General features: G+C 42.4%; 1 protein-coding gene across 1 annotated transcript in view; it reads left to right on the top strand.

Moving 5' to 3' along the window:
- Positions 1 to 13,137: 13,137 nt before the first annotated feature.
- hmgcra (3-hydroxy-3-methylglutaryl-CoA reductase a) overlaps positions 13,138 to 19,716 on the top strand; it is a 47,284-nt gene continuing 40,705 nt past the window's right edge. Inside the window, exon 1 of the mRNA XM_043707408.1 lies at positions 13,138 to 13,298. The gene's annotated coding sequence lies outside the window, so the exon portion shown is untranslated. The remainder of the gene's footprint in view (positions 13,299 to 19,716) is intronic.

Genomic DNA, 19,716 nt, shown 5'->3' with positions numbered 1-19,716 from the left:
CACCACCACCAACAACAACAACACTGCGCATGCGCCCCGCGCGACAACTGACAACCACCGACCAGGCGGCCACCTCTACGCATGCGCACCTGTCTCAGCTCCCCTCAGTGTCAGAGGTCCAATTGTGTTCACTGGCTTCTCTTGAGATCCTATCAATCAGTCGCTTTTTGCTCAAGGTGCTTTACAGCAGGGTTGAGGCTGGGAATTTTGGAGTGAGTAACTCAGCTGGTGACTCCTCAGTCTGGTTTATCATCTACAACGTACAATTCATTAGAGATTTGGAGCAGAGACCCTTTGGTTTATTCCATCTGGACCAGTCAAAAGCAACTAACTTCTTTATTTTAAATTCATTTGGCCCATGGCCTTGTATGCCTTGGCTTCGCAAGTGCTAACTAAATACTTTTAAAAGTGTTTTGAGGGTTTCAGCCCTTCCCACCCTCCAATTCCAGATTCTCATCACCCTATGGGTTTTTTAAATGTGATTTTCCTCACATCTTTTGTCCCGATCTTTCTTTTAAACCTATTAGTCCGTCAAGGTCAGGTGTGTGGTGGAATTCTCCTCACTTGACTGGAAGAGTGCAGCTCCAAAAACATATCAAAGACGCTTGATACCAACCAAACAAAGCAGCTCACCTGACTGGCACAATATCTAAATCAATCCCTCCGTAACTGACTCTCAGTAGCAGCTGTGTGTAATTAACAAGGCATACTGAAACAACTCACTGAGGCTCCCTGGACACCACTATAGTTGAAGGACAGTAGTTACATTGGAATGTCACCTCCCTACCCCACACTACAAAAACTCCCCTCAAAGTTATGTACCACCATCATTTAGAATTGTCAGCATTCCTTCAGTGCTGCTGGTAAAATAATGGAACTCCCTCTCTAACAGCATCGTGGGCTTACAGTTCAAGAAATGCAGCAAGTTCGGGAAGACAGTTTGGTACCACCTTCTTGGGCAGTTAGGGATGGACAGTAAGTACTGGCCAAGCAGCAAAGCCTACATCCCGTTAATGAATTAACTAAATTTCTAAAACTCCCAATCCTCATCTTAGTCTTGCCATTTGCTCTCAGTGAACCCTCACCCTCTCTGTTCTGCTTATATCTTTTAGCATCTGAACTGCAGCAGTTCAAGAGCGCAGCTCACAGCACCTTCTCAAAAGCAAAGGATGAACAATAAATCCTGATCACCAGTGACATACACATCTCAATGGTGAATAAAATATAATGTCTGCTCCTAGATTTGCTCATTCTTTACTATAATGACTGAGAGTTTACCTCCGTTTCTTTTTAACTATAAAGTGTTCAACAAATCTTCAGTGGTTCACCCAACATGGGCAACAGAACTATGACCACATCTCTGGAGGCAGGGAGAGTCCTAGAGGACTGGAAAATGGCTCATCTAACACTTCCGTTTGTGAAGTGAGGGAGAGATAGCCTGACCTTGGTTGTTGGTAAGATTTTAGAGCCTGTTATTAAGGATGAGACTGAATACTTAGAAGTGCATAGTAAAATATTGCTTCCTGTTTGGAATATTTTGAAGAAGCAACAAGCAAGTTAGACAAAAAAAAGCCAGTGTCCATGACCTATTTGGATTTCCAGAAAGCCTTTGACAAGATGTTGCACAGGAGGCTGCTAAATAAGATGAGAGCCTATGGTGTTAGGGGCAAGGTATTGGCTTAGATAGAGGAGTGACTGGCAGAGGCAGACAATGGAGATAGATGGCAGCTATTGATGATAGGGCAGTTTTGGGACCACAGTTATTTGACAATCTTATTTGACATATTAACAACTTGGTTGAAGGAACTGAGGACATTATTGCTAAGCTTGCAGATGGCACAAAGATAGGGACAGGTAGTGATAGAGTATTGGAGAAATAATAGCCTTAATCCTCCATTTTGCAAGTGTCCATTTTGTAATAATGACTTGACTTCTAAAATGGCTAAGTGCAGCGGCTATGAGAATGAAATAAAGAATGCACACATCTTGGTTTAAAAACTAGCATTTGTCTCTTTCCCAGACAATTGGTATAACGTAATGACCAGAATCCTGATTGTAACCTAGATGTTATCTATGTTGATGTAAATGACATCCATTAATGGCTTTGTTTAACCTATGTGAAACTATACAAGCATTATTTATCTGGTTCATATGCAGTGGCGCAAATGAAAAGACGTGAGCTTTGTTTCACAAAACTAAATAATTATCTAATGGTAATCTAATTAATACAAGAAACATTATATGGTGGAAATGAGAGATAATGCACATTAAGGGTTTAATTATGCTGCATCTTCAGTAAGAATTATAGATCTTTTAACATATTCATGAATATCTATGACTGATACTCTGGATTATTGACGATTGGTCTCGCTCTGTCTTAATCACAATAAAGTGTGTTTAGTTTGCAACTTAAATGTGGTCTGAGAATTTGAGTTCATAGTGTTGAGGCAGAGAGGTTGCAGATGAACTTGATTAGGCTAGGAGAGTGGGCCAAGTGGTGGCAGATGGAAGACAAATGTGGCAAAGTGTGAGGTTATTAACTTTGGTATGAAGAATTGAGGTGCAGACTTTTTTCTAAATGGGGAAGGGTTTCAGAATTCTGAAGGACAAAGGGATTAGGGAGTTCTGCTTCAGGATTCTCTTAGCCCAGGTTAACATGCAGGTTCAGTTAGCAGTTAGAAAAACAAATGTCATGTTTGCATCTTATTCAGAGCAAGTTGGAATAGAAGAACAGGGATGTGCTGCTGAGGCTATATAGGCTCTAGGAGAAAGTGAGGACTGCAGATGCTGGAGACCAGAGTCAAAAAGTGTGATGCTGGAAAAGCGCAGTAGTGGAGCAGAAGAATTTACATTTCAGGCATAAACTTTCATCAGGAATTCCTGGTGAAGGGCTTATGCCCGAAATGTCAACTCTCCTGCTCCTTGGATGCTGCCTGACCTGCTGTGCTTTTCCAGTACTACACGTTTCAGCTCTGTGTATAAGGCTTTAGCCAGACCATATTTGGTTTGGAATATTGTGACCAGTTTTGGGCCCCTATCTAAGGAAGGATGTGCTAGCCTTGGAGAGGGTCCAGAGGAGGTTTACAAGAATGATCCCAGGGATGAAGAGATTATCATATGAGGAGCAGTTGAGGATTCTGAGTCTGTCAATGAAATTTAGAAGGCTGAGGGAGGAAAAATCTCATTTAAACACAGAATACTGAGAGATCTGGTTAGAAATAATGTGAAGAAGATTCTTCCAATAAGTAGGAGAGACCAGGAATCGAAGACCCAGTCTCAGTGAAGGGATGACCCTCTAGAACTGAAACGAGGAGGAATGTCTTCAACCAGAGTGGTGAATCTGTTGAAATCCTTGTCACAAAAGGTTGTGGAGGTCAAGCCACAGTGTATTTAAGACAGATCCTTGATTAGTAAGGGGAGAAGGCAGGAGAATAGAGTTGAGAAAAATCAGCCATGATCAAATGGTAGAACAAATTCAATGGGCCAAATGGCTTAGGTCTGCTCCTTGTCTTATGGTTTTATGATCTCCAAGTTTTAAAAGTGCATTTTATTTCAGTTGTCTAATCTACTTGTATCTTCATTACCCATTGGGAAACATTAAAGTGTTCTCAATTAACTATTCACATTTTTGACAGTCTGTCTCAGTCATAGAGCATGGAAACAGATGCTTTAGTCCAACCGGTTCATGCTGACCGTAGTCCCAAACTAAAGTAGTCCCATCCGCCTGCTCCTGGCCCATATTCCTCCAAACCTTTCCTATTCATGTACTTAAGTGTCTTTGTAACCGTGCCTGCATCCGCCACGTCCTCAGGAAGTTCATTCTCATAAACCACCCTCTTAAATATTGGAAATACTTTCTCTTCCTAATTCATGAGTGTTTGTTTAATAAATTTAAGTGGTTTTCTTACCATGTATCCACAAGCTAACTAAAAGGAACTGAAACCAGTGATTTAATTCTATTTCCTTATTCAGTAAATAGCAAAGAATCATCTACCCTAGCCTAATAAATGATATTCACCATTGTACTGATGAATGCATCTGCAACTATACTATTGCTATGTATTTACTACTCATTTATTTTACCATTAGTCTTTTAAGATTCCTTAGACAGTCCTATGACAGCAACTTGTTCTTTTAAGTTTCCAATAATTCATTGTCATGCGGCCATTTCTTCACAAAAGGCACTTACAGATTTTTTTACACCACTTTATTACTGACCATCCCAAATTGAAATTGTTATGCCTCAGGAACTGGCTCAAATGTTAAGTAACACATTGAGTCTCATTTCATGAAATACTTTAATAAACGTCCAGTACTTTTTCCCCTATCAAAGCAGGATTTCCAAAAGCAAAACCAAAATGATACTGTTTGAGAGTGTGGGAGAGCAAAGAAACCTGGGTGTACATAGGCACATAATTAAAGGTGTCAAGACAGAACAGGTGTAGAGGGATTAATAAAGCATTTGTAATTCTGCATCTTATTTGTAGAGGTATGGATTACATGAGCAGGCAAGTTTTATGCTGAGCCTTTTGGTCACCAGGTAGACCTCACCTGGAGTATTGTGGTCAGTTCTGGGTGCCACACTTTAGGAAGGAGATAAATGTATTGAACAGAGCATAGAAGTTATGAGAAAGTTTCTCTGAATGAAAAGCTTCAGTTTTGAAGGAAGATTTGAGAAGTTGGGATTGTTTTTCTTGGAGGAAAAGCAGAGATTTGATAGAGCTGGCAAAAGCATTAGGGTTCTGGACAGGGGAAAAACTGTTCTCAAAAGATCAAGAACCAGACGGCAGTCTTAGTGCTTTTTTTCCAAAAGGAAAGGGATCAAGAGTTGTGGGGAGAAGGCAGAAGGAGGAGGTTAAAAGTCAAATCAGCCATGATCAAATGGTGGGCAGGAGGCTGGAAGAACGCAGTAAGCCAGGCAGCATCAGGAGGTGGAGAGGTCGACATTTCAGGTTTAACCCTTCTTCAGGACTGGGATTGGATGGAGAGGTGCTGCAGATAAAAGGGGTGGTGGGGGCAGAGTGGTGAAGTAGATATATGACCTGATTGGTCAAGGGGAGCAATGAATCTGGTTGGTGGCAGGGAGGAGTGGAGGTGTCCCCAAACAGTCCATCCAGGTGAGGCAGAGGTTCACCTGCCTCTCTTCAAACCTAGTTTACTGCATCCAGTGCTCCTGATGTTCTCTTCTCTACATCTGGGAGACCGAGCCTAAACTTAGAGAATGGTTCACTGAGCATTGCGGCCAGGCCCACAGGTGCTGACTGGACCTCCAAGTCATCGCCCATTTTAATTCCCCTTTCCATTCCCTTTCCGACATGAACATCCTTGGCCTCCTCCATTGCCACAACGAACCACACCGCAAATTGGAGGAACAACACCTCATCTTCCACTTGGGCAGCCTACAGCTCAGAGGACTCAATATTCAGTTATCTAATTTTGAATAACCTCCCTTCCCGTCCCCTGACTCCCTTTCCAGCTCCTCCTCCCTCTTCCACTCCTCCCTGCCACCAATTGGATTCATTTCTCCCACTGACCAACCAGATTGTACCCTCTACCTGTCTTCACCTATCCCCAATTGTGGTGTAAAATTCCAAGCAGTGGAATGTGGTGAAACGGTTAAAAATTATGTCCCAATACATGTGTGAATCTAACCGGAATGGAGGTGTTGCTTAGTCCCATGTGAATCTTCTTATCTGTATGTAACCAGAATGGAATGTGTTTTTTAGCCTTGCTCTGCTGTTCACATGAATGTTTATATCTGGAAAAGAGTATATCAGCTGGAAAAGTCTCCAGTTCGGTGAGTCTGCTCCGGGGTTACGTTTAACCGCCGAGCGTGGGTTGTTGGCAACCGCTCTACGAGAACTGACGGCTCCCAGTTTTGGTAACATGTAGAGTGAGTATAAGCCAGACCCGTTGTGGCGACGCTGCGGGGAATAAAATGCCCATATTCTAGCAGACTCGCCTCTTGGTCGTTTGTTCTGTGTCAGACTACTCTCCTACGAACCTGACCTTGAGAATTTTTTAAAACACCAATACACCACCTTCCCCAGACACCCCCTTTATCTGCAGCTCTCCCTACACCCACCACCAGCCCTGAAGAAGGGTTAAACCAGAAATGTTGACTTCTCCACTCTTGATGCTGCCCGGTTTGCTGTGTCCTTCCAGCCTCCTGCCTGTCTATTTTGGATTCCATCATCTGCAGTTGTTTGTTTTTTGTCTCATGATCAAATGGTGGAGCAGATTCTGGGCCAAATGGCTTAATCCTGCACTTATAATCTTGTGGCCTCCTGGATGGAGGAGGAAAATGTTTTCACACAGTGAGTGGTTCAGATTTGAAATGCACTGCCTGCACATGTGGTGAAGGCAGTTCAGTTGGAACATTCAAGAGGACATTAAATGATTATTTAAAATGGAAAGAATGTTCAGAGTTCCAGGGGAAAAGCTAGATATTGGCATGAAGTCAAAATGATCAGGGAATCAGTGGAGAAAACATTGTAGGGTGTTTGGTCTGTTTCTTCACTCTAACAATTCTGGGAAAATCAAGGTTGATACTTTTGTGGGCCTCCAACTGTGTTGCAGCCTCTTCAAATAAAGTAAATTTATGCATGAGGCAAGTATCCTTTGGTTTACATCCAATTTTTGACTTTATTTGATATTGTCCAACCATCAGTTCTTTGTTCACCAGATAGACTGAGCATTTCTCCATCCATAGCAAACAACAGTCTCTTCCTTTTTTTTCATTGTCTCAAATTCAAGTTTAAATTTCATTTGTTTCCTCTTCCTTTGCTACCTTCAATTTCAAATTTTCACATTTCTCTTCCTTTCTATTCTATCTGTCTTCCATGTTTGTTTGTTTTTTCATTTAGCTTTCTTTTCTCCTTTTCTTCCAATTCAAGATTTTGGTTTTCTTTGTACCCTTCCAATTCAAGTTGTCTCCCTTTACAATTGCATTTTAATTATCTCCAATCTGTGCTTTAGCTGATTTTAACTTATTCCAAATGTACTAAAATATCCTTTTTGCTTTTGCCCTTGCTTATAACTGTCTTCAATTTTTCTGTTCATGCTTTTTATTGTAGCTGTGTTTGCTGGTCATAAAACACTCTTGGGTGAGAAATTCCTCTTTGAGAAATAGTGTTCACCATTAACAAAGCCAGACTGCTGTTCACTTAGTATAATGAAAACCAGTTAACTTTTAACTCCAACCACACCTCAATCTGTGATTTTGTTAGACCCACCAATTGTTACAACCTCAGTAGGGACTTTTTGGTTTTTGGAAATCCAAGCACTTAAAGGAATGGTGCCAAGGGTTACTTTCTTGCGCAGCAACTTTACAAAAAAAAAATCAAAGAACCTTTTATACTATATGGCACTTTATCGTATACGGTCAGTTTTATTACAGACATTAAACCACAATGCAGCAGTGGGAGCAGTGAGAGCAAGGATCAGGGGGCTGCCAGGAGGTAAGTTTCCCTTTCATTTTTGGCAGCAGAGCTGAGTGGGAGTGGTCAAATTGCACTCTGGGAAGGTGAGTGAAGTGATATTTGGGCAGCATATTTAGCAAATTGGTCACCTAGCTGAGGGAGAAAGGAAATGGGTGACTAAGAGGCAGAGAAAGAGCAGGAAAGCAGTGCAAGTGTCTCTTGCGGTCATCTCCCTCTAAAACAGGAATACCTTTTTGGATACTGTTGGGGGAGATGGCTCACCAGGAGAAGGCAGCAATAGCCAGGTTCATGGCAATCTTCTCTATAGAAGGATGGGAAAAAGAATGGAAGGGCTATAGTCATAGGGGATTGAATTGTAAGGGGAGTAGATAGGCGGTTCTGTGGTGGAAAATAAGACTCCCGAATAGTATGTTGTTTCCCAAGTGCACAGGTTAGGGTGTCTCCGATCAGCTGCAGAACATTCTGAAGTGGGGGAGAGTGAATCGCCAGCTGTCATGGTACACATAGGCACCAATTAATATAGGTAATAAATGGGATGAGGTCCTACATGCAGAATTTAAGAATTAGGAGCCAAGTTAAAAAGTAGGACCTCAGAAGTAGTAATCTCCAGGATTGCTACCGGTGTCATGTGCTAGTCAGTAGAAATGAAAGGATGAGCAGGATGAATGCGTGACTTGAGTGTGCAGGAAGGAGGGATTCAGATTTTTGGGACATTCTGGGACCGGTTGTGGGGCAGTTGGGACTATTACAAATTGGATGGTCTTCACCTGGGCCAGACTGGAACCAATCTCCTCAAGGGTGCTTTTGCTAATGTTGCCAGAGAGGGTTTAAACTAATGTGACAGGGTGATGGGAGCCAAATGAGGAGGTTAGCGGACAGTAAGGAGGTAGTAACTAAAGTCTGAAAGGAACTAAATGAAGTCAGCATGAGTTAATGGAAGAATTAGCAGGGAGCAGATGATAAACACAAAGGGATGGGTGATCTGAGGTGCATTTGTTATAGCACGGGAAGTGTAATAGGTAAGGTAGATGAATTTAGGGCTTGGAGTAGGATGTTATTGCTATTCCTGAGACTTGGTTGAGGTAAGGGCATGATTGGAAACTAATTATCTCAGGATGCTTCAGGCAGTACAGAGGGAGGTAAAAGGGGTGGAGGAGTTGCATTACTGGTCAGAGAATATCACAGTTGCGCTGAAGGAGGGCACTGGGGAGGACTCAAGCAGTGAGGCAATATGGGCAGAGCTCAGAAATTAGAAGGGTGCGGTAACAATATTGGGACTGTACTACAGGCCTCTGAACAGCGAGCGTGAGATAGAGGTACAAATATGTAAACAGACTATGGAAAGATGTAGGAGCAACAGGGTGGTAGTGATAGGAGATTTTAATTTTCCCAACATTGACTGGGATTCACTTAGTGTTGAAGGTCTAGATGGAGCAGGACTTGTATGGAGTATCCAGGAGGGTTTTATAGAACAGTATGTAAATACTCCAACTCAGGAAGGGGCCATACTGGACCTGGTGTTGTGGACTGTTGTGGTTGAAGTTCCAGTAGGGGATTACTTGGGAACAGTGATCACAACTTCATAAGTTTTAGAATACTTATGGACAAAGACTGGAGTGGTCCTAAAGAAAGAGTGCTAAATTGGGGGATGGCCAACTATCGTAAAGTTTGGGAGCAGCTATTTGAAGGTAAATCCACATTTGATATATGGGAGGCTTTTAAAGAGTGGTTGATTAGAGTGCAGGACAGACATGTCCCTGTGACAATGTGGGATAGAAATGGCAAGACCAGGGAACCATAGATGACTGGTGAAATTGTGAGGCTAGCTCAGAGGACAAAGGAAGCATTCATAAGGCCTAGGTGACTGAATATCAGGAAAGTAGGACCAATCTGAAATGAGGAATTAAAAGGGCTAAAAGGGTCATGAAATACCTTTAGCAAACAGCTACCTGATGAGAGAACAGTGCTCCAAGCTAGTGCTTCCAAATAAACTGTTTGGACTGATTTGGAGACGCTGGTGTTGGACTGGGGTGTACAAAGTTTAAAAATCACAACACCAGGTTATAATCCTACAGGTTTAATTGTAAGCACTAGCTTTTGGAGTGCTTCACAATTGTGTACTTCACAATCACCTAATGAAGGAGCAGTGCTCTAAAAGCTAGTGCTTCCAATTAAACCTGTAGGACTATAACCTGGTGTGTGATTTTTAATTTTAGCAAAAGGGGTTAAGGAAAATCCCAAAGCCTTTTATTTATATATGAGAGAAAGAGGATAACTAGAGAAAGGGTTGGCCCACTCAAGGACAAAGGAGGAAAGTTAGAGAAAATGGGTGAGTACTTTGCATCGGTATTTATGAGGATGTTGAGGTTAGGGATAGATGTTGATTACTTGATCAAATTGGCGTAAGAAGGAAGTGTTGGGTATTCTAAAAGGCATTAAGGTGGACAGGTTCTCAGATCCAGATAGGATTTATCCCAGGTTACTGAAGGAAGTAATAGAGGAAATACCTGGGGCCTTCACAGATATCTCTGCAGCATCCTTGAACATGGGTGAGGTCCTGGAAGGTGGGAGAATTGCTAATGTTGTTCATTTGTTTTAAGAAGGGTAGCAGGGATAATCTAGATAATTATAGACCGGTGAGCCTGATGTCTGTGGTAGGGGTGCTGCTGGAGAAGATACTGAGGGATAGGATCTATTCCCATTTGGAAGAAAATGGGCTTATCAATGATAGGCAACATGGTTTTGAGCAGGGAAGGTCATTTCTTACCAACTTAATAGAATTCTTTTGAGGAACTGACAAAGTTGATTAAGGGAAGGGCTGTAGTTGTCATATACATGGACTTCAGTAAGGCATTTGATAAGGTTCCCCCTGGTAGGCTGATGGAGAAAATGAAGTTGCATGGGGTCCTGGGGGTACTAGCTAGATGGATAGAGAACTGGATGGGCAGCAGGAGGCAGTAGTAGTGGAAGGGAGTTTCTTAAAATGGAGAACTCTGACCAGTGGTCTTCTGTGTTGGGACCATATATAAATGATCTGGCAAAAGGTAGAGGTGATCTGATTAACAACTTTGTAGATGCCACCAAGATCGGTGGAGTAGCAGATAGTGAAGGGGACTGTCAGAATGCAGCAGAATTTAGATTGGAGAGTTGGCAGATGGAGTTCAATCCAGGCAAATGCAAGGTGATGTATTTTGGAAGATCCAATTCTAGAGCAAACAGTAAGTGGAAAAGTCCTGAGGAAAATTGATCTACAGAGAGATCTGGGTGTTCAGGTCCATTGTACCCTGAAGGTTGCAACGCAGGTCGATAGTGGTCACGAAGGCATACGGCATGCCTTCCTTCATCGGATGGGGTATTGAGTACAAGAGTTGGGAGATCATGTCACAATTGTAACGACTTTGGTTCGGCCACACTTGGAATACTGCATTCAGTTCTGGTCTCCACATTACCAGAAGGATGTGGCTGCTCTGGAGAGGGTACAGATGAGGTTCACCAGGATGGAGGGCACTAGCTATGAAGAAACTTTGAGTAGGTTAGAATTATTTTCAATAAAAAGACAGGGGTTGAGGGGGTACCTGATTGAAGTGTACAAAATTTGAGGTATAGACAGGGTGGATAGCAAAAGCTTTTTCCCCAGTGTGGGGGACTCCACCACCAGGAGTCACAAGCTCAAGGAGACAGGGGAAAAGCTTAAGGGAGATATGTTTGGAAAGTTCCTTACGCAGAAGGTGGTGGGTGCCTGGAACACTTTGCCAGTGGAGTTGGTAGAGGTGGGTGAGATAGTGCTGAAAATGTGTTGCTGGAACAGCGCAGCAGGTCAGGCAGCATCCAGGGAACAGGAGAATCGACGTTTCGGGCATAAGCCCTTCTTCAGGAATGAGGAAAGTGTGTCCAGCAGGCTAAGATAAAAGGTAGGGAGGAGGGACTTGGGGGAGGGGTGTTGGAAATGCGATAGGTGGAAAGAGGTCAAGGTGAGGGTGATAGGTCAGAGTGGGGTGGGGGCGGAGAGGTCCTGAAGAAGGGCCTGTGCCCGAAACGTCGAATCTCCTGTTCCCTGGATGCTGCCTGACCTGCTGTGCTGTTCCAGCAATAAAGTTTCAACTTGTCTTAAAATCAACATATGTCATGACAGAACCAGGGTCCATTAGGGGGTGAAAGATAGAATCAGGCTCTAAATCAATTTGATGTTGACTGCTAGAGGCTACAGAGTCCCTAAGTGGCAAATGCGATGCTGTTTTTTGATCATGTTCTGAGGCTCACAACAACAGGCCCAGACAGAAATGTTGGCCAGGGAGCACTGTGTTCCTGGAGTGGCCAGCAAGTGGAAGCTGTGTTATTCTTACTGACAGAACATAGGTGCTCTGCATTGTGGTCACCCAGTCTGCATTGAATCCCTCATTTCCCCCCACCTGCCCCACTGTAGAGGAGACCTCCCTGTTCACAGTGAATAGAGTAGATTGACTGACTGCCAAATTACTGCTTTAGATATGTCAGGAGTCTTGGGTATTGAGGAGAGGAGGTAAGTGGGCATGTTTTAAATTTTGTGATTGTGATTGTAGGAATGAAGGAAGAATGCACCACAGTGTTCTGGAGGGAATGGTCCCTGCAGAAAGTTGATAATGGAGGGGACAGCAATATGTCTGTTCATGGCATCCTGCTGGAAGTAATGGAAATTGTGGCTTATGATCCTTTGGATGTAGTGAGTAGAAATTGAGGATTGAGTACCCTATCCCTATTGCGGGAGATTAGAGAAAGGGTGAGTTTAGAAGTGTGGAAGATTGGCTGGACATGCTCTGTCAACCATAGTAGCAAGGACTCCTCAGTTGAGGAGAAAGGTGGACATTCCTGAGGACTGCATGGATGGTGACATTATCGGAACAGATGTGACAGTAATGAAGAAAGAGGGAGAATGGGATGGAGTCCTTACAGGAAGCGGAGTGCGAGATGTCTAGTGTGGGTAACTGTGCGGGAGTCAGTGGATTTGTAATAGGCTGGCCACAAATGTCCATCGCCAGAAATGGTAACAGATGTCAAGGGAGGACTCAGAAATGGACAGGGTGAAAATGAGAGTCGACTGGAAATTGGAAGGGAAATTGATAAACTTTTCCAAGTCCGAAAGAGAGAGTGAAATAGCGTCAATGACGTCATTGATGTACTCTAGATAGAGCTGAGTGCTGGCGCCAATATGTCTGGAACAAGGAATGATGAAAAGTCACTGGATCTGAATCATTAATTCTGCTTTCTTCCCCTTCCCCCTCAGGTGCTGTTAGCCCTGCTGAGTTGGCCAGCAATTTCTATTTTGGTTTCATATCTCCAGGATCCACAGTGTATCTCTAAAGGGAATCTCTAATCTGTATCTCTATATCCATCTATTTCTATATGACGTAAAATAAAACAGAGATACAACCTAAATATTCTATATAGAGATGGATGGATATAGAGATTCCCTATAGAGATACACTGAGAATGTAAACCAGTTTCCCCGAAACCAGTCTGTGACGTCACCTCATTGTGAACGCATGCGGCTGGTTATGATAATATATGCATCATGGTACAGGCTGCAGACCAATCAAATGGACCGCCGGCAGCCACCGCTGGTTCTCATTGGGGTAGCCAGTCCTCACAAGGTCCCGGAAGATAAGAGGATGCTCCAATGAAACAGGAGCATGACGAACAGCTCCGGACTGTCCGCCAATCAGAGCGCAGGATCTATCGGGCCATGGGCGTTCGCCATTTTAGCGGCTGGAGGTCGACAGCGAGAGGAGAGTCAGAGCGGGTGCTGAGGGTTGCTGTTTTTGGACCGCTTGTAAAATCGGTTGGGGTTCCCTCCCTCTTCGTCACTCTGTTATAATCCGGGTGAGTTTTGAAAAGCAGTTGATGTATTTTTGCTGTTGTAAAGGTATGTCACTGTAGCCAGGCCCTGTGTTAGGTGCGGCTGGAGGTTGGTGTTTCAGCCGGTGACTGTGATGTAACGGCAGCCGCTTTGTTTTACCCGGAGCCTGGAGGGCGATTTCATCATCGGCTGGAGTTAGAGAGAGAGGGAGAAATCTCCGTACTGTACACAGTACACCGAAAGCCTGGGTTTCACCCTGTCCTGGAGGAGGCCCACCGCCCATAGCAACAGCCTGGATGGGTCCTTCTCCCTCCCCTCACAACATCCGCTGTACCAACACGCGACGCGGTTTCCTTCTGTCGGAGGATCATCGCTCTCCTTAACTGTCATCCGAGACTAGAATCCATCTCGTAGAATACCTACGGTACGGAAGCAGGCCCACCCTTCGATCCTGTGACGAGCATCCCACCTCCCCCACCCATTCAATCATGGCTGATGGGCATTTCAACTCCACTTACCCGCATTCTCCCCGTAGCCCTTAATTCCTTGTGACATCAAGAATTGATCAATTTCTGCCTTGAAGACATTTAGAGTCCCAGCCTCCACTGACTCTGTGGCAATGAATTCTACAGGCCCACCACTCTCTGGCTGAAGAAATGTCTCCGCATTTCTGTTCTGAATTTACCCCCTCTAATTCTAAGACTGTGTCCACGGGTCCTAGTCTCCTCGCCTAACGGAAACAATTTCCTAGCGTCCACCCTCTCCAAGCCATGTATTATCTTGTAAGTTTCTATTAGAAATCCCCTTAATCTTCTAAACTCCAATGAATACAATCCCAGGATCCTCAGCCATTCCTTACCCTATCCCCATAACCCTGTGTTTACCCTGGCTTGGCTGCACACCTTTGGACTGTGTGGGAAGAAACCCACGCAGACACAGAAGGAACGTGGAAACTCGACACAGAGTCGCCCTGGGTTGGCATCGAACCTGGGACCAGTGCCGCACTTTTACAGAATCTCTACAGTGCGGAAGCAGGCCGTTTGGCCATCAAGTCCACATTGACCCTCAAGAGCATTCCACCCAGACCTGCAGCCCTGCACTTTCCATGGCCAATCTGCCAAGCCTGTATATATCTGGTTGCTATGGGCAATTTAGCAATTTAACCTGCACATCTTTGAACTGTTTCTGCACTCAGCACAAACCCATGTAGACAAGGAGAGAATGTGCAAATTCCACACAGGTTGTCATCCGAGGCTGGGATTGAACCTGGGTCCCTAGTGCTGTGAGGCTAGCCACTGTGCCACTCTAGTTAATTTGTGTGTTAATTTTGGATGCAAATTTAGAATGAGAGTATTCTCCCTGGCCCCACCCCATATCCTTTTTGATGCATTTAAAGTCTGCTTTGAAAGCCCTAATTATCGTTGACAATTGTATCTTTTTGGACTGCCATTATCATTTTGGAATATACATTAGTCCCTATTGCACAAAACCCAAGTCAGTGTTATTTGCAGCACTGATGTTGATCAGGTCATCAATATGCCATTAAAAAGGTATATATTTTATATTTTAACACTGAATCTGGTACCAAAGCTGGATATTGTGTTTGAATATTTCAATGTTTTGTTTTCTGAAATTTGAAAAAATTTTTAGTTGCCTCTGTTCAGTAAAACTGTTAACAGTTGAATGATGCCAATACTTTTGGATTTTCAATGTTTTGATTAAATACCATTTTTAAACTTTTGTGGATAAAGGATCTGTCTTATTTTACTAGATTGTTTTGGTTTTCTAACATGCACACCCTCTGTGCTTCACACAAAATGTAGGTTATTGTGATCCCCTTAGCCCTTTTTCAAGTCATGTATGTTTTTACTTTCAAGCATCATAACTGAGATTACCATATATGATTAGTTTGATCTATTACATCTTTATGGATCAATATAATCTCCATTGAAAATATTAGTCCCACAAGTAATTGAATAATTTGTATTACTTCATATCTCCCCAGACTTCATATTGCTACTGACCTGAGATTGCCAAAAGTTTCTGTGGAAATAAAGCTGTTTTTCCCTCCCCTGCCTCTTACACGAGAGCTATATATTCAGTATAATTGTTATATATTGGCACTATTGATTGTGCAGGGTGTCTAATTGAATGGAAAAAAGACTTGTTCTGCTTCTGTTTTACTAATCTTGCTTTCTTTAGCTGTCATTTGCCATGTGTGTCTGAATGGCCCAACAATACAGTTCCATAGAACTTGGATTCTACTCCTTCTTTCTCTACAAATATTTATTGGTGAGATATCTAGGGGGCCTTAAGCATTCCTGGAAAAGAGCTTTTTAAAAACTCCTCTTGCACTAGCCAGCAGGATAATAAGTGACCATTCTCCTGCCAGCAAAATCTGGCAATACTGCCAGTGAGGAAAGTGAAAGCTGGTATTTTAAAAAAGCATAGTCTATTCTGTTTACAATTCACTTGTACGCTGGGATCATTTTAAGGCAAATGTTTGATATTTGACTTAAATTTAGACCTCTGGTAGTCTTTCAAATTAAGCCCCTTGTTTCTAATGAGAGTGAAAAGTTTCAATTTATGTGAAGTCTGTCAAAACTTATTTGTGCCTTTGCTCCCACTTATTATACGATAAAATAATGGTGGCTCTTCAAAAGAATAAATCAGATTTTGCATTACTATGGTGTAACTGTAACTGGTTCTGCTGCTTGGGTGATAAGATGTGCTGCCAAATATGTATATCGTTCATTGTAACATGGTTAAACCTTGTGCTAAAATAAATTTTATAAACTTGTTACATTTGTAGTGAATACATTGCTCCTTTTGACAAATGTTAATTTACTTTGGATTTTTATCCGTAGAAAGACACTTTGGCCTATGGAATTTGCTGTATTTCTCCACTGTTTTTTTCAGCCATCTAATTTCTGTTTAAAAGAATAGTTGGATTCTAGCAGTCATAGCGTAGAATTTCACTTTATGATTACATATTCCATTTAAAGAAAACCCAACTTTAATCCTTTAACCATCTGAAGGTTATGTCTTTGCTACTGTCTGAGCAATGCAAGCGGTTTGTCACTTAAAACATCTCTGAAAAATATTATAAGCTGTGCTGCACCCTTTCCATATTTTTAATATTTTGCATACTATGATTCAAAAGTGAAGAAAATAGCAAGTTTTGAGAAGATTTGTAGCAGATGTTGAGGTTCTGGATGTAGGTTTGCTTGCTAAGCTGGAAGGTTCACTTTCAGGCGTTTTGTCACCATACTAGGTAACGTCTTCAGTGAGCCTCCAGACGGCGAGCTCAGCGAGCAAACCTACATCGAGTGAAGAAAATGGCTCTGGAACAATGAAAGAGAAACTAGGGATTGAAAACTATTCATCCTGTGCTTTTGTTTATGTTCTTCAACAGTAAGATTGTTTAACAACAAAGGAGTTGCATTTCCTTTGCATGTTCAATATAGATTTTGTGATTGTTAAAATCTTGATTGAACTTGCCTAAACATTTTTAGAATGGAAACCAGCATGCCCATTCTAAGCGATAAGACCTAAACAATCTAGGTCTTTCAGTATATAATTTCAGTTACATCACACTGTAAGCTTTTGCTATAAGTTGTGTCCTGTGATCTTATACTCCGCAACCACCTGCTGAAGGAGCAGCGCTCTGAAAACTAGTACTTTAGAAATAAACCTGTTGGTCTAAACCTGGTGTTGAATATATTACTGGCTTAATTTGTTAACTTGAGCAGCCAACTTGTACTTACCCATTTTGACATCTCATTTCTCAACATAATTGATCTCTAGTAAATAGTGTGGGGAAATCAAATTCTATCCCTTTTGGTTTTTTTTTTAAATGAACAGACATCAGCTAACTGCAAATTTAATCCTTTTGTGTTTAACTTTCACATATTTAATTTATTACACCTTTTTGCCTCAATGAGTGGCAGGGCCATTGGAGAATTGTCACAGCTTACTTTATTTCGTATCCAGAATTCAAAACCATTTGTTTGTAAAATAAATTTAGTATTTATACTGTTGTTTTAATGCCAAATAATCAAACATAGGTGAGCAGAATTTCAGCTTTTAATCTTCTCTGCAAGCGATGCATGTGAGCATGTTTCCTTATGCTGCAATTTCCACTCGGGCTGATTGGTCTCATTTAATTTTAATATAAACTGTATATGCAACTGCTAGGGTTAGATCTGTTTCCGGAGCTGAAGTGTGACAGGAAACCTTGCGCAGCATTTGGTGCCATTTCTTCATGGCCTGCAACACATTATCGATGAGGATGAGCATTTTGCCAAGACCTTTCCCATGCCTCCACTTGGCTTTTAAATAGCCACCAAACCTTAAACAGATCATGGTTTGTAGCAAACTGCCCATCCTTCAGGACAACAATACTGTACAACCCTGTCACAGCAGCTGTGCAAGATGTGTCAGAGTATCGACGCAAGTAACACCATCACACGTGGGGACACCTCCCACCATGTACACAGTATTCGTGTGACTCTGCCAACGTGGTCTATTTCATATGCTGCAGGCAAGGATGCCAGAGGCACGGTACACTGGCAAGGCAGAGCAGACACTACGACAACAGATGAATGGGCGCCGCACAAAAATCACCAGGCAGGAGTGTTCCCTCCCAGTTAGGGAACACTTCAGTTCGGGACATTTGGCCTCGGTTCTTCGGGTGACCATCCTCCAAGGCAGTCTTCAGGACAAGCAATAATGCAGAGTGGCTGAGCAGAAGCTGACAGCAAAGTTTAGTACTCATGGGAATGACCTCAACCAGGACCTTGAGATGATGGCACACTACAGGTGACCCCACTAAATGAGAGAACCATGGAGTGTTTACTGTATCACATCTCCATGGCACTGGACCCCTTTGGCTATAAATTCTGAATGCATGATCTTAACCTCCCCGACCACCTGATGGAGTGGTGCTCCAAAAGCTAGTGCTTCTAAGTAAATCTGTTGGACTGTAACCTGGCATTGTGTGATTGTGTTTTTTTTTAAACTTTGTCCCCTCCGATCACATTTGCTATTGTAAATTATAATTTTGTACAACATTCATGGTTTTTGAGTAGGCTTGATATTGGACCATTTAAATTAAGAACATAATTTCCTCAAACTAAAGATCAAGCCTAGCGTGATGTTTTTAATGAACACTGCCTGTGTTTGAACATGAGCAAAAGTCCTGAACTTTGGTTGTGCTATTGGTTCTTGGAAAAATGCTAATGCTTGAGGGTTTTATCCACCATTTACTTGAAAATGTAACTTGTGGTCTGGTGAGTCTTGCATTGTCACTCTGACCTGCTTTGCCAGGAAAGAGCTAGTTCTGAACACATTGCTTTCAGAATATGAAATATCTAGTTCAGAACTGAATGTTTTCCTTTTTGACATAAGCCACAGCTGTAATACACATTCCATTATTAAGTCAGTATTTTTCCAGATTATCTTCACATCGAACTTTGCTTTTAAAGCTTATCTAACACAGTGGATTCTTGAATAATCTGATTTTTGTTTGATCTCTGCATTAAAAAAAGGTTTTCATTGTACAAGTAGTTTTAATTCCAGCTGAAAAATTGTCTATGTCTTGCACATTATTAATAAAAAGAAATGAACTCCTAAGATTCTGTTAGTGAGGATGGCATAGTGCTGGAAAAGTGTAGCAGGTCAGGTAGCATTCGAGGAGCAGGAGAATCAACGTTTCAGGCATGAGCCCTTCATCGGTGTTTATGCCCGGAACATCGATTCGCCTGCTCCCCTGATGCTACCTGACATGCTGCGCTTTTCCATTACCATACATCCGAATCCTGAGTTTTGCTGTTCAATAGTTCAACAAATTTTAAACATTTTTCTCAGAAACAGACCGTTCATCTCAATTAAACTATCCTAGTTTATGCTCCAACACACAGGTCCTCTCTCATTTTACTACTTTGGTTCCTTTCTCCTTCATGCACTTAGCCTCCTGTTAACCAATGCTTCCCAGTTTTATTTTTCACTCTGACCTGATACAGAATCGCAGGGCTAACTGGGGGGGAGGGAGTGGGAGGCAAAGCATTATTTTCCAAAGCATCTCCTGCCACGGGAAATTGATAAACTGAAATTATTAAGATCCATCTGGAATAATAAGTCATCTATTCCATTAATAGTCACATGTGCTGCAGCTGATATCGCTGTTTCGTTCACAGCCCATTGCTACCTTGCGGTGACCTTGGTTCACCATGTCGATTTGATGTTTTTCTCATTAAATTGCCCTTTTTGGGTGCTTGGTTTGCTGCCCAACTCCAATGCTTAACATATTGCTCTGCTGCCCTGCTTGACTCCATTTAAAAAATACAGAAATGAGCTGAGTAGAGTAGACACTACCACTTCTGCAGTTGTTAAAAAGCTTGAATTGTTGACTTGGGTGATACTGATTTTCCCCCCCCCCCC

This window comes from Chiloscyllium plagiosum, chromosome 2 (assembly GCF_004010195.1).
Source record: "Chiloscyllium plagiosum isolate BGI_BamShark_2017 chromosome 2, ASM401019v2, whole genome shotgun sequence".
In the NCBI taxonomy this organism is placed as follows: domain Eukaryota; kingdom Metazoa; phylum Chordata; class Chondrichthyes; order Orectolobiformes; family Hemiscylliidae; genus Chiloscyllium; species Chiloscyllium plagiosum.
This window is presented reverse-complemented; position numbering and strand designations above follow the sequence as displayed.